The following is a 12,288-nucleotide window of genomic DNA, read 5'->3' on the forward strand; positions in this document are numbered from 1 at the left end:
TGTTATATTCTTCAGGGATCAAGACAGCATAACATATGTAAATACCTGGGTGAATAGGATACAAGAATTCATCATTTTAAGAACCAGTTCCTGCCCAGCCAGCATGGCTCAGTGGTTGAGTGTTGACCTATGAACCAGGAGGTCACATGCCTCGATTGTGGGCTTGGCCCTCAGTGTGGGGCATGCAGGAGGCAGCCGGTCAATGATTCTCTCCTATGAATGATGTTTCTATCTCTCTCTCTCTCCCTCTCCCTTCCTCTCTGAAATCAATAAAAATATATTTTAGAAAAAGAACAGATACCTCTATTGAGTCTGGTTTACACAGCAATGCGTAAAAAAAAAATTGCTAAACAAATGACATTGTGAAGAGGGTGGAGACAGAAATGGGTGGGACTGGTCAGTATATTTGAAGGGAAATTGAGAGGTTTTGGTTAGATCAACTGAATTTTTTTTTTCAGACAAAATAGACACTTAAAAATATGTTTTTATTTATTGATTTTTTTTTAGAGAGAGAGAGAAGGAGAGGGAGAGAGAGAGAGAGAGAGAGAGAGAGAGAGAGAGAGAGAGAGAGAAACATCAATGTGAGAGATAACTATCAATTGGCTGCCTCCCAAATGCCCCCTACTGGGGTTTGAGCCTGAAAATTCAGAATTCAAACTAGCAACCTTTTGTGCCTGGGGTAATGCTCAGCCAGTGATCCACACAGGCCAGGGCTAGACTTACTTTATTTTTATTGTTGACATTATTACAGATGTCCCCATTCTCCCCCACCCCCCCCCTTTGTCCACCTCCACCCACTCCCTGCACCCCTCTGCCTGTGCATATGTGTTCTTTGGCTAATCCCTTCACCTCCCGTCACCCATTGTCCCCCCTCCTCTCCTCTCCTCTCTGTTGCTGTCAGTCTTGCACATATCCATGCCCCTGTTCTGTTTTGTTCTCCAGTTTACTTTGTTCACTAGATTCTACTTATGAGTGAGATCATACGGTATTTGTCTTTCTCTGACTTGCTTATTTCTCCAGGTCCATCCATGCTGTTGCAAATGTGAGATTTCCTTATTTTTATGGCCACATAGTATTCCATTGAGTAAATGTATCACAGCTTTTTTTTTTATCCACTTGGGCTGTTTCCAGATCTTGATATTATAAATAATGCTGCTATGAACATAAGGGTGCATATATTCTATTGAATTGGTGTATTAGGATTCTTAGCATATATTCCTAGAAATGGGACCACTGAGTCAGAAGGCATCATTTTAGTTTTGGGGGAAACCCCTCACTGTTTTTTCACAGTGGCTGCAACAGTCTTGCATTCTCATCAGAAATTTTCTCCGCATCCTCACCAGCACTTGTTTATTGATTTTTTTGCATGTACCTGTCCATTTTTCCAGCACCATTTAGTGAACAGAATATCTTTACTCCATTGTATGCTCTTTCCTCCTTTGTCAAATATTAATTGAGCACATATATGTAGGTTAATTTCTGGGCTCTCTGTACTATTCGATTGATTTATAGGCCTGTTCTTACGCTACAAATTGGTGGCATTTTTATACACTGATAATGAACTATCGGAAAGAGGAACTAAGAAAACAATCCCATATACTATTGCAACAACAAAAAGTAAGGTACATAGAAATGCATTTAAGAAATAACGTAAAGGAACTGTACTCAGAAAATGATAAGATATTGAAGAAAGAAATTGAGGAAGATACAAATGAATGGAAGCATATACTGTTTTCATGGACTGGAAGAATTAACATCATTAAAATGTATAGATTCAACACAATTCCTATTCATATACCAGTGGCATATTTCACAGATCTAGGACAAATATTCCAAAATTTTATATGGAACAAAAACTGACCTAAAATAGCATCAGCAATCTTGAGAAAGAAGAACAAAGTTGGAGGTATCATAATACATATCGAACAATACTACAAGGCCATTGTAATCAAAACAGCCTGGTACTTACATAAGAACAGGCATATAGAACAAAGGAACAGAACTGTGACCCCATAAATCAACCCAAGCCATTATACTCAATTAATATTTGACAAAGGAGGTAAGACAGTCTCTTCAATAAATGGTGTTGGAAAAATTGGATAGGTATATGCAAATAAATAAAACTAGATCAGAGAATTATACCATACACAAGAATAAACTCAAAATGAATAAAAAGACTTACATATAAATCTCAAAACCATAAAAATCTTAGAAGAGTATATAGGTAGTAAAATCTCAGACATCATAACAATATTTTTGCTGATACATTCCAGTGGTTGGCAAACTGCAGCTCGCGAGCCACATGAGGCTCTTTGGCCCCTTGAGTGTGGCTCTTCCACAAAACAGTGACTTCTGCGCATGGGCCACAAAGTTTCAATCGCATTGTACGTGCATGCCCGCACATGGTATTTTGTGGAAGAGCCACACTCAAGGGGCCAAAGAGCCGCATGTGGCTCGCGAGCCACAGTTTGCCGACCACTGCCCTAGGGCAAGGGAAAGAACAGAAAAAAATAAACAAATGGAACTTCATCAAACTAAAAACTTCTGCACAGCAAAAGAAACCGTCAACAAAATAAAAATGGAACCCACTGTATGGGAGAACATAATAGCCAATGGTATATCTGATAATGGGGTTAATATCGCAAACATATGAAAAAATTATACAACTCAACACCTAGAAGACAAACAACCCAATGAAAAATGGACCAGAGACCTCAATAGACACCTCTCTGAAGAGGACATACAGATGACCAATAGACATATGAATAAATGTTCAACATCACTGATTATCAGAAAGATGCGAATTAAAGCCGCAATGAGATTATCACCTCATATCTGCCAGGTCACTGAATTTTAAAAACTATAACTTGATGGAAGAGGAAAGAATCAATTAGACCCTAAGGCAGTGGTTCTCAACCTTCCCAATGCCGCGACCCTTTAATACAGTTCCTCATGTTGTGGTGACCCCCAGCCATAAAATTATTTCCGTTGCTACTTCATAACTGTAATTTTGCTACTGTTATGAATCATAATGTAAATATCTGATATACAGGATATATTTTCATTGTTACAAATTGAACATAATTAAAGCATAGTGATTAATCACAAAAACAATATGTAATTATATGTGTGTTTTCCGATCATCTTAGGCGACCCCTGTGAAAGGGTCCTTCGACCCACAAAAGGGTCGCGACCCACAGGTTGAGAACCGCTGCCCTAAGGTATGCAGAGTAAGCCTCTCCCTCCTCTGGCTACTGGCAGGGTGTGTGGTTTATATATTTGCGCAAATTAGAGGACTTGAAGATCGGTACCACCCCCATAACCTCAAGAGTTTTCACCACAAGAATCCTCTTCAACTTTCTAAGATATATTGTTCATCGGTCACTTTCAAAAATGTGTAACTGAACTAAGTCTTGTACTTTACATCTCAACTCCGTGACTGTGGGTCCCTGGGATAACCTGTTAGAAAATCACCACTCACACAGGAGAGGCACTTTCTGCTTTGGTTATTTATTGGTCTTAAAAATTAGTCCTCCCTAGCTACTCCTTTGATCTAATTATCTTTCATATGTTACCATGAAAAAAAATTGTATGAAAACAACCACATCATGCTTGATCTTATTCTGTATCCATCGCTTCATTTCCTTTCCATTCCATTTGCTTTAAATATCTGTGCAAAAAGAATCTATTTCCATCAGTTTAATTAATACATTTATTAAATAAGTTAGAAGCTATTGGGACTCCTGCAATACTTGTCAATCATGGCTACAGCATGACCAGTGTTGCTCAATTGGTTGGGCTTCATCTCATGTACCGAAAGGTTTCGGGTTGAATCCCTGGTCAGTTCACATGCCTGCATTTTGAACTCAATCCCTGGTAAGGTGGGGGGAGGATGTGGAGGTGGGGGGGCATGGGGGGGCAGCCTATCAATGTTTCACTCTCACATTGACATTTTTATCTCTCTCTAAAAATCAACTTTAAAACATCTAAAAAGTAAATGACTATAAATATTTCCAACCTCAAAAGAATCTATTTGCATTCAGAAATGGCTGTAAGTTTCACTCTCCTGTATTTTGCTTGGCTACTGATTTGAGGTTTGAGAAGGAAGACGAAGAGTAAAACAGGGAAGGAAAGAGGTGAGCTTGAGAAAAGGCTTTCTAGTATTCACATCTGCTCAAAATGAAGGACCCCAATCCATCATGGAAAGCCCCATTCTCTTGCTTTCTGCTCTATCCATTCACACCTTTAAGGTGGTGGCAGTCATCTAAGCCAGTGGTGGGTGACCATATTATCCTCTCTCTGAGCTGTCCCTTCCCATCATTCATCCACTACCATCAAGCCTGGTGCTCTTTCTCTGGTGCAGTATCCTGCACTTTATTATTTATCAGGCCCGGTTGATACTCCTTTTGGCGTGTACTGTCTGTGGACCTTGAAGCAAGCTCTTCCTCTGAGCTTTGATTTTCTAAACTATAGAAAAGAGAGCATATTTACCAGCCTCTTGGATTCAGTTATAATGAAAATGCGTACCAGGCCCACCTACTCGCACCTAACCTAGTACATAGCACTGGACACATAAGTGGTGGCCAGATTCCCGTGGGAGTGGCCTAAAGTTTGGAAGGACATCCTCCAAACTCAGAGCAGCTGGTGAACTCTTAGCACAAGCACCTGTAAGAGATCAGTAAGTGCGATCACATGAGGACAGTGAAATCACTAGACTTCCATGGCACTATTTGCTCTAGAATGAAATTTGGCATAGCATAGACCTGTTTAATACTATAGTATAGGTCTCTGAATCATGGAAAAAGAGGTAATAATCATGATGAAGAGGAGAAAAAGGGTAGTAAACCCTTTAAAGCATTTTTAATGTATAATATAGTGTTCTAAGCATCTTATATATATTAAGTGATTTCATGCTTAATAGTCCTCTGATGCCCTGACCGGTTTGGCTCAGTGGATAGAGCATTGGCCTACGGACTGAAAGGCCCCAGGTTCGATTCCGGTCAAGGGCATGTACCTTGGTTGTGGGCACATCCTAATTAGGGGGTGTGCAGGAGGCAGCTGATCGATGTTTCTCTCTCATTGATGTTTCTAACTCTCTATCCCTCTCCCTTCCTCTCTGAAAAAAAAAATCAATAAAATATATTTTTAAAAAATAATCTTCTGAGATAGGGTCTACTGTTTTCCCTATTTTTCAGATGAGGAAACTGAGGCTCAGAAAGACTAAGGTAGTTGTTCAAGGTCATACAATTACTAAGTAGTAGAATTTGGATTCGATTTTATGTTTCGCAGGCTCCAAGTTTCAAGTGATTTCTATTCTATCACATTTATTCCCAAATAAGTTTAGTGACTGAAATTATTTATTAAAAACCAGTGGCACCTAGACAGTGATATTACTACTGGATCCAGAGAAGGAGGACAGAGTGAGATCCTCTGAGACTAGCTAATCACTCAGCCACTCGATTTGGAAAGTCTTCATGTCACAATATAGCAATTGAGGTGGCTCTGGCTGCAGTTAATAGACTACCTAATAGTAACTGAGATGATAGAGACATTTTATTTATTATTTTCACATAACAAGATGGTGGTAATGGTGATACAGCAGCTCCACGATGCTGACGTGCAGGGTAAGCTGTACTCTTATTACCTTTCTCCTCATACTACTAATGGTTGCAGTAGCGCCAAGAAAGTAACCTCACATGATAGCAGTTAGAAGAAAGTGGGTTTCTTTTCAGGGTCTCTCCCTATTTCTATAAGAGAAGAAAATTTTCCTCAGAAGCATTCTAGAGATTTCTCCTCTATAACTAATTGCATAGGACAGTGTCAGAAGGATATTTTGAGCTGCAAGGGAGGCTAGGTAAGTGAGCACCCGGGCAGAGGAATGAGATTAGCTTGCTAGACTTTGACCAGTCAAGGCCACAATGCTGTCTGAAGGAAACTGGGTGTTCTCCGAACAAGGCAGGTGACCAACAGAGTCTGCCCTGAGACCAGTACAGCGGGAATGCAAAGCAGACGTCATTTTATAAATGATTTAAACAAAAGTTGTGACTTGCCCAAGTTTGTCTGGACAGGCTTAGGATGAGAGTTCAACCCAGAATCCTTTGGCTATACTTACGGTTTTCAAACCGAGCGCTTCGAGGTTTCCACATAAATTTCATTACAATATTATTTTAAAGGTCTTTTAAATACATGCATGTGTAATTTACTCACATATCTGAAACTGACACAGTGCAATCCTTACTAAACAAGCCTTGTGAAGTCCATGCTGTCATTTAACTCAGTTCTTATTGCTGTTGTTTTTCAAACTTGGACTAAACCATCTCCTGCCATCTCCATTTAATTATAAAGTTTCCTAGAATTGTTAGGCAAGCTATTAAAAACCATTTGTCCATGTTAATCTGGATTTTTTTTTCAATACTGGACAACCACTATAAAATAATCAATAGGGTGTTGACAGTGATATAAGACTTCAGCAGCTCTAAGCAAATTTGAAATAACTCATAATTTGGAATTGTCATGGGTATCAGCACAGCTGCACTCTTCTCGCCAACTGACTTAATACCTCTCTGGCCCCCACTTACCTCTACAGCCACTCTCCCCTGACTCGCCCTGCTCAACAAGCATCTGTTTCAATGCTGGGAACATTTTCTTGCCTCGGGGCTTTTGCATATGCTATTTCCTCTAGCAAGCATTCCTCATCTAGTTATATTCAGCTCATTTTTGCTGTCCCACTTAACTGGTACTTCTTTTTCTGACCTCCCAAATTAGCCTAGTACCCTGGGTTTCACAATCCCTTTGGTACACTCATTATTTTATAAGTACTTAGTCCACAGCTGTCTTTCCTTCTAAGCTGGGAGCTGTCCGAGGGCAGCAACCATGGATAACCCATTCACTGTTAGGTCTTCAACTCCTGACATGCTATACAGCTTCCATGGAAGTAATCAATTATTTTTGAAGGAATATAGGTAACATGAATAAATAAATTTGAATTTAGGTGTAATATTGATAAAAAAAGAGGAATAATGAAAAGTTTTCTGTTTATTAAAGAAAAGCTTATGAAATTGAAAGATGACATACAAATAGTGAAATATACAAATATAATTTTAAGTATACAACTAGGTACATATTTCCATAAGTATACATTAGATTAACCTTCATCCACATAAATATAAAATACTTTTAGTACCTCATATCTTTCCTTCATGATCATACCCAATCCCTACCTTTCCATTCCCAGAGATAACAAATGTTCTGACTTTTATCACCATAACTTAGTTTTTGCCCATTCTAAAATTTCATAAAAATAAAAGGTATCTAGTATGTATTCTTTTGTGCCTGGTTTCTTCCACTCAACATCATATCTATGAGATTCAGCTATGTTATATGTTCCTTTTAATTGTTTAATTGCATTTCATTTCATGAATATACCATGATGTAGTTATTCATTTTTTTATTGATGGATAATTTCCCCAAAATTTGGAGCTATAATGGGAAAAAATGCAATGACCACTCTGCTACAGGTATTTCTATGGTCATATGTTATTAAAAGAGCTCTATTCCCCTCTCCCCATTCATTAAACAACAACAAAAATTCAATCAGTGTATGCTCTTAAGATGTTCAGAAAAAACTTTTCAATGCTTTAAAAACAAAAGAAATCAGAATAACATTAGATGTTACTAAAGAAATAGATGAGAATTCTAATTGAATACTGGGCCAGAAGTTAGCACTGTGTCAGAGACAGAAAAAGTTGAAAATCTAATGAAATAGAAAACATTAAATATTTTAATATCTAACAAAAAATCTATTCACAAAAAGTGTTCATAGAAGCTTTATTCATTATAGCCCCAAACGGAGAAAATATCAAAAATACTTAAAATATTCTGCACATTTCATTTACTTGAGGTAACATATGAGGATTCCTCTATCCTGATAGTGTACCTACAATTCCATGATTGTCCTAGATTCTAATAATGTGCTCCATGTAAATAGAACTTGAAAATTAAAAATTTCACATACATCACATAGCTAATAAGAGGCAGAGCAGGAACTCAAATGCAGGACTTCTGATGCCAACTTAGTGTGTTTGCCCATCACATACTGATTACACCCCATCAGGAAAAGCAGCACTCAACATGATTACTTGTGACAACGTGTATTTAATTTTTAACATTTTAAAAGTTATGTCTTACTCTTTGGAGTGTTTTTCTAATTAGAAATAATTAATTGCATATGTATTCTGATCTATCCTTATCAGTGGGTCTCAACCTTTCCTATCGCACGCCTTACTAAACAACTTATCAAAGAGCTTGTACCCTATTCACGCGCACATTCCATTCCACCAAGAATGACATTTCTTCTTGTTTGTCAATAGGCATTCTGTTATGTAGTTTTCATTCATGGTAAATTCAGCAAAGTAAAAATAATTTTTTTTGCTACATCTCTTCACTTTTTTCACCCAGGCCTACCCCTCCACCCCACCCCTCCCATGGCTGCTCTGCATAGTAAAAGTTAATAAACATGATCAGAGCATCATTATCATTAACATTATGTAAAGAATCTAATTTAAAAAACTGGTCCAGTTATATACTAGGCAGTTTGTAGGCAGAGGAAATAAAGAATAAACATTTGAAGAGATGTTAATTCCCACTTATAGAAATAACAATACCATTTGTCATACATCCAATTGGCAATAAAGTCTGACAATTTCAGAAAATAAGAATTTTCATTTACTGTTGGTGTGAGTGTAAATAGATGCAATTACTTTGTAGTATCCAAAAAAAATGAAATCTAATACTTTGCAATTCATCAATTCCAATTTAAGGCATATATTTACAAAAAAAAAAAAAAACTCACATAAGAACAAGGAGATATGTGTAAGGATATTGTTATAGCACAAATATTTTTAAAGAAAACTAAGAAATGTTTATGTATTTAAAAACATTCTCAAAATGTGTGTGTAGATTATGTTTAAAAATATACTCTTCAAAAAAAAAGGTAGGTACTATGCAAATGTCAATTTATTGTCAAGAAGAGAAAGAAATAACTTTTCATTATAAAATAATAAAGGACATTGATACATCCCCTATTCCAGTGATGGCGAACCTATGACACGCGTGTAAGAGGTGACACGCAAACTCATTTTCTTGGTTGATTTTTCTTTGTTAAATGGCATTTAAATATATGAAATAAATATCAAAAACATAAGTCTTTGGTTTACTATGGTTGCAAATATCAAAAGATTTCTATATGTGACACGGCACCAGAGTTAAGTTAGGGTTTTTCAAAATGCTGACACGCTGAGTTCAAAAGGTTCGCCATCACTGGCCTATTCAGTAAACTCCTCAAAGTACAAATCATCCATTATTTGTCATTTTTACCTCTCAGCCCCCAGCACAACACTTGGTGTGTAGCAGGTGTTCAACAAATTTACATTAAAATAACCTGTACTACAATTTATCCAAGACATAAAAAAATTAACTTTCATTAATTATTAAATATATAAAATAATGCAAAATATTTTTTAAAAAACCAATTAGGTACCATTTAAAATGTTAGGAAAAAATAGTAAAAAATGATAAGACCCAATGTTAATGGAGATGTGGAAAACTACAAAACTCAAAAATTGCTAGTGACAATTTAAAATAGAAAACATTTTTGCAATATATTTATTGAGACAAAAATGCTATTTGGTCCATAAATATCCTGGAAATATAACCTAAGGAAAAATTTAAAGATGAAAAGGTCTATTATGTATATACTAGAGGTTCAATGCACAAAATTTGTGCAAGAGTAGTTCTTCCTTCCCCTGGCTGCTGGCACCAGCTTCCCTCTGGCACCCGGGATCCAGGTGGCTTGCCTTGGCCCTGGCAGCCCCAGCTTTGTCTGGAAGGTCATCCAGAAGGACATCCGGTCTAATTAGCATATTACGCTTCTATTATTATAGATGTTTACTGAAAGGTTACTAAGGTAGAAAATGGAAATCAGTGCAAATGTCCACTAATCACAAAATGGATAATTAAATTATGGTAAAAAATGTGTTAGAATATTATGCAATCACTAAGACAATAATTATGAGGGAATGAAGATCATCTGTATAAAACATTTGATATTCAATTTTTGCTAGAATTAATTCATCTGGTAATTATGAGTATATGGAGTAAAATTTACAAAATTATGCCAGTGAAAAAAGGATGAAAAAGAGTATGATTCCTGACTTAAACTGTGCTAAAATCATGTTTGCATATAAGCAAGTCAAGAAAGAAAAAAATGAGGAAAAATGCATTTTTTTAATAGTTAAGATCTATTTTACAGTGTTTTTCATAAAGAAAAAAATAAAACTTCTGTTGTTGAGAGGAATTTCAAAGTGTCTGCATAACTACTATCATGAAACCAAATCATGACAAAATAAGGATGCTTTTTTTATCAGCATCTAATATGGAAGTTAAAATGGGTAAAATAGTTCCTGGCTGTTATATTTAACTTGGAAAAATATAAAACAAATCTTAAAAACCAAAAATGTATCTAACTCCTCTCACATTGATGTGGGCTTCAAATTATGATAGGTGGTAATGTCAGGTGGGCAATTTTAGTTGTTAATTATGTTAATTATGCACTTAGAAATCAGCACCCCAAATTCGTTGGAAGTTTTGTGGAAAATTTTCTACCTGGAACATTCCCAACCATTTAATGTGTTCACTGAGTTACACAGAATAAAGATTATGTCTCACAAAGAATTCCTGTAATAAAATACCAAAATTTTTTGGTACATTGGCCTGTGGAACCAGAAAAAGACATGATTCTTTTCAGCATAAATATGATACACCTGAAAATGACATTAAATTACACGGGGATCATACTCCTATTTATGTATTGTGTAAGAACACTGGAGAAAGAACCAAAGGAGAGAAATGAGAGAGAAAATGTATGCTTTGTACTTTAAATCTGAAACAGAGAGAGACTGATTAAGATTTTCAGAGGAAGTCACCTCTAGATGCTGCCTCTCATTTACATATTACCTGGGAGAGCAGAGCATCGTGTAGCCGCATAATCTCACATTCTGAATGTGTTCTGCTCCTTTTCCAGTGGGGAGGATGGTTTTAATGCTCTCAGCAGAGTGTCCTTTTTTTTACTTCTGCTGTTTCTACTTACCTGTCTTCTTGCTTATTTATTGTTTGCATTTAGCTTGTCCTGCAAGTGGTGCTGAGAATTGTAGGGCAAATGAACAGGCCATAAACTTTACAAATAAATCACTCTTTGGTTTTATACTGCGTCTGTGTGGGAACGCCTTCCTTTCTTTTCCTTAACTTGATGAAATTTTCTAAAGCACCATGAGTATTTAAACAAAATGTCAAGAATGTGGGTTTCCCCCCTCGATTTATGAAACTTGCCCTAGCCCACCAAATTCTTCCAAAGAAGTTAAATTCTAATGAGTAACCTGTCCTACACATATGAAACAAACTCTTTTTTTTTTTTTTTTACTTATGTAACAGATAATGCTAATTCCAAGGACGTGGGCAAGTCATTAAACTTCTTTTTAAACTCATCTTTAAAATATGATAATTGGAAAATAGGAGCCCTGTAGTTTAATGAAAGTTCAATGATTCAAAAGCCTTTTACTTCACTATCTTTGCAAATAATATCTGCACAGATAGATTAAACTCGGGGGGTAGTGCCTGGTGAATAAATACTTAGCAAACAATTGGCAACAGACATGGAAAACAATTGCCACAAAACATATTAATGATTTTGGAAAATGCTAATTTATTCAGTTAATATTTAATAGTATAGTATTTCAATAAATAAATTAGTGTTTACACAGTAAAGAATACAAATGTTTTGTGCACACATTCTTGACCCACTTCCACAGTTTTTCTTGGACATTTCCCAAAAAGTTATTTTTAAAAATGATGATCAAAATATTTCTGTTTAAAGCAGTTTATTATTGGTGCTTGAATCTATGAAATAATCCAATGGTTTTTCTTTCTTATCCTAAGAATTTTTAATCATTTTTTATATTTGCTTTACATTAGCACCGCCAAATGTAAATTTGTATAAAGTATCCCAAATCATAAAAGATTTATGATTTTAAATGTATTTGGATTATCCTTTAGTTAATCAGTTGGATAAAAATTAGGAGAACTGTAACTAGAACAATTAATTGAGTTGAGCTGCATGTTATAAAAAAAAAAAAAATCATGGTGTGCTTTGGCTACAAAAATGAAACTATGAGCCTGTTTGCCGTCCCAGAATTGGTGTGATAAGTAAGAGGAAATGCATATGTCCTTTTCAGG

General features: G+C 36.1%; 1 long non-coding RNA gene across 1 annotated transcript in view; it reads right to left on the reverse strand.

Moving 5' to 3' along the window:
* Positions 1-525: 525 nt before the first annotated feature.
* The window catches only part of LOC132242665 (uncharacterized), a 483,370-nt gene continuing 471,607 nt past the window's right edge, over positions 526-12,288 (reverse strand). The window contains exon 3 of the long non-coding RNA XR_009454687.1: positions 526-592. This is a non-coding gene — a long non-coding RNA (uncharacterized LOC132242665). The remainder of the gene's footprint in view (positions 593-12,288) is intronic.

This window comes from Myotis daubentonii, chromosome 10 (genome assembly GCF_963259705.1).
Source record: "Myotis daubentonii chromosome 10, mMyoDau2.1, whole genome shotgun sequence".
Lineage (NCBI taxonomy): Eukaryota > Metazoa > Chordata > Mammalia > Chiroptera > Vespertilionidae > Myotis > Myotis daubentonii.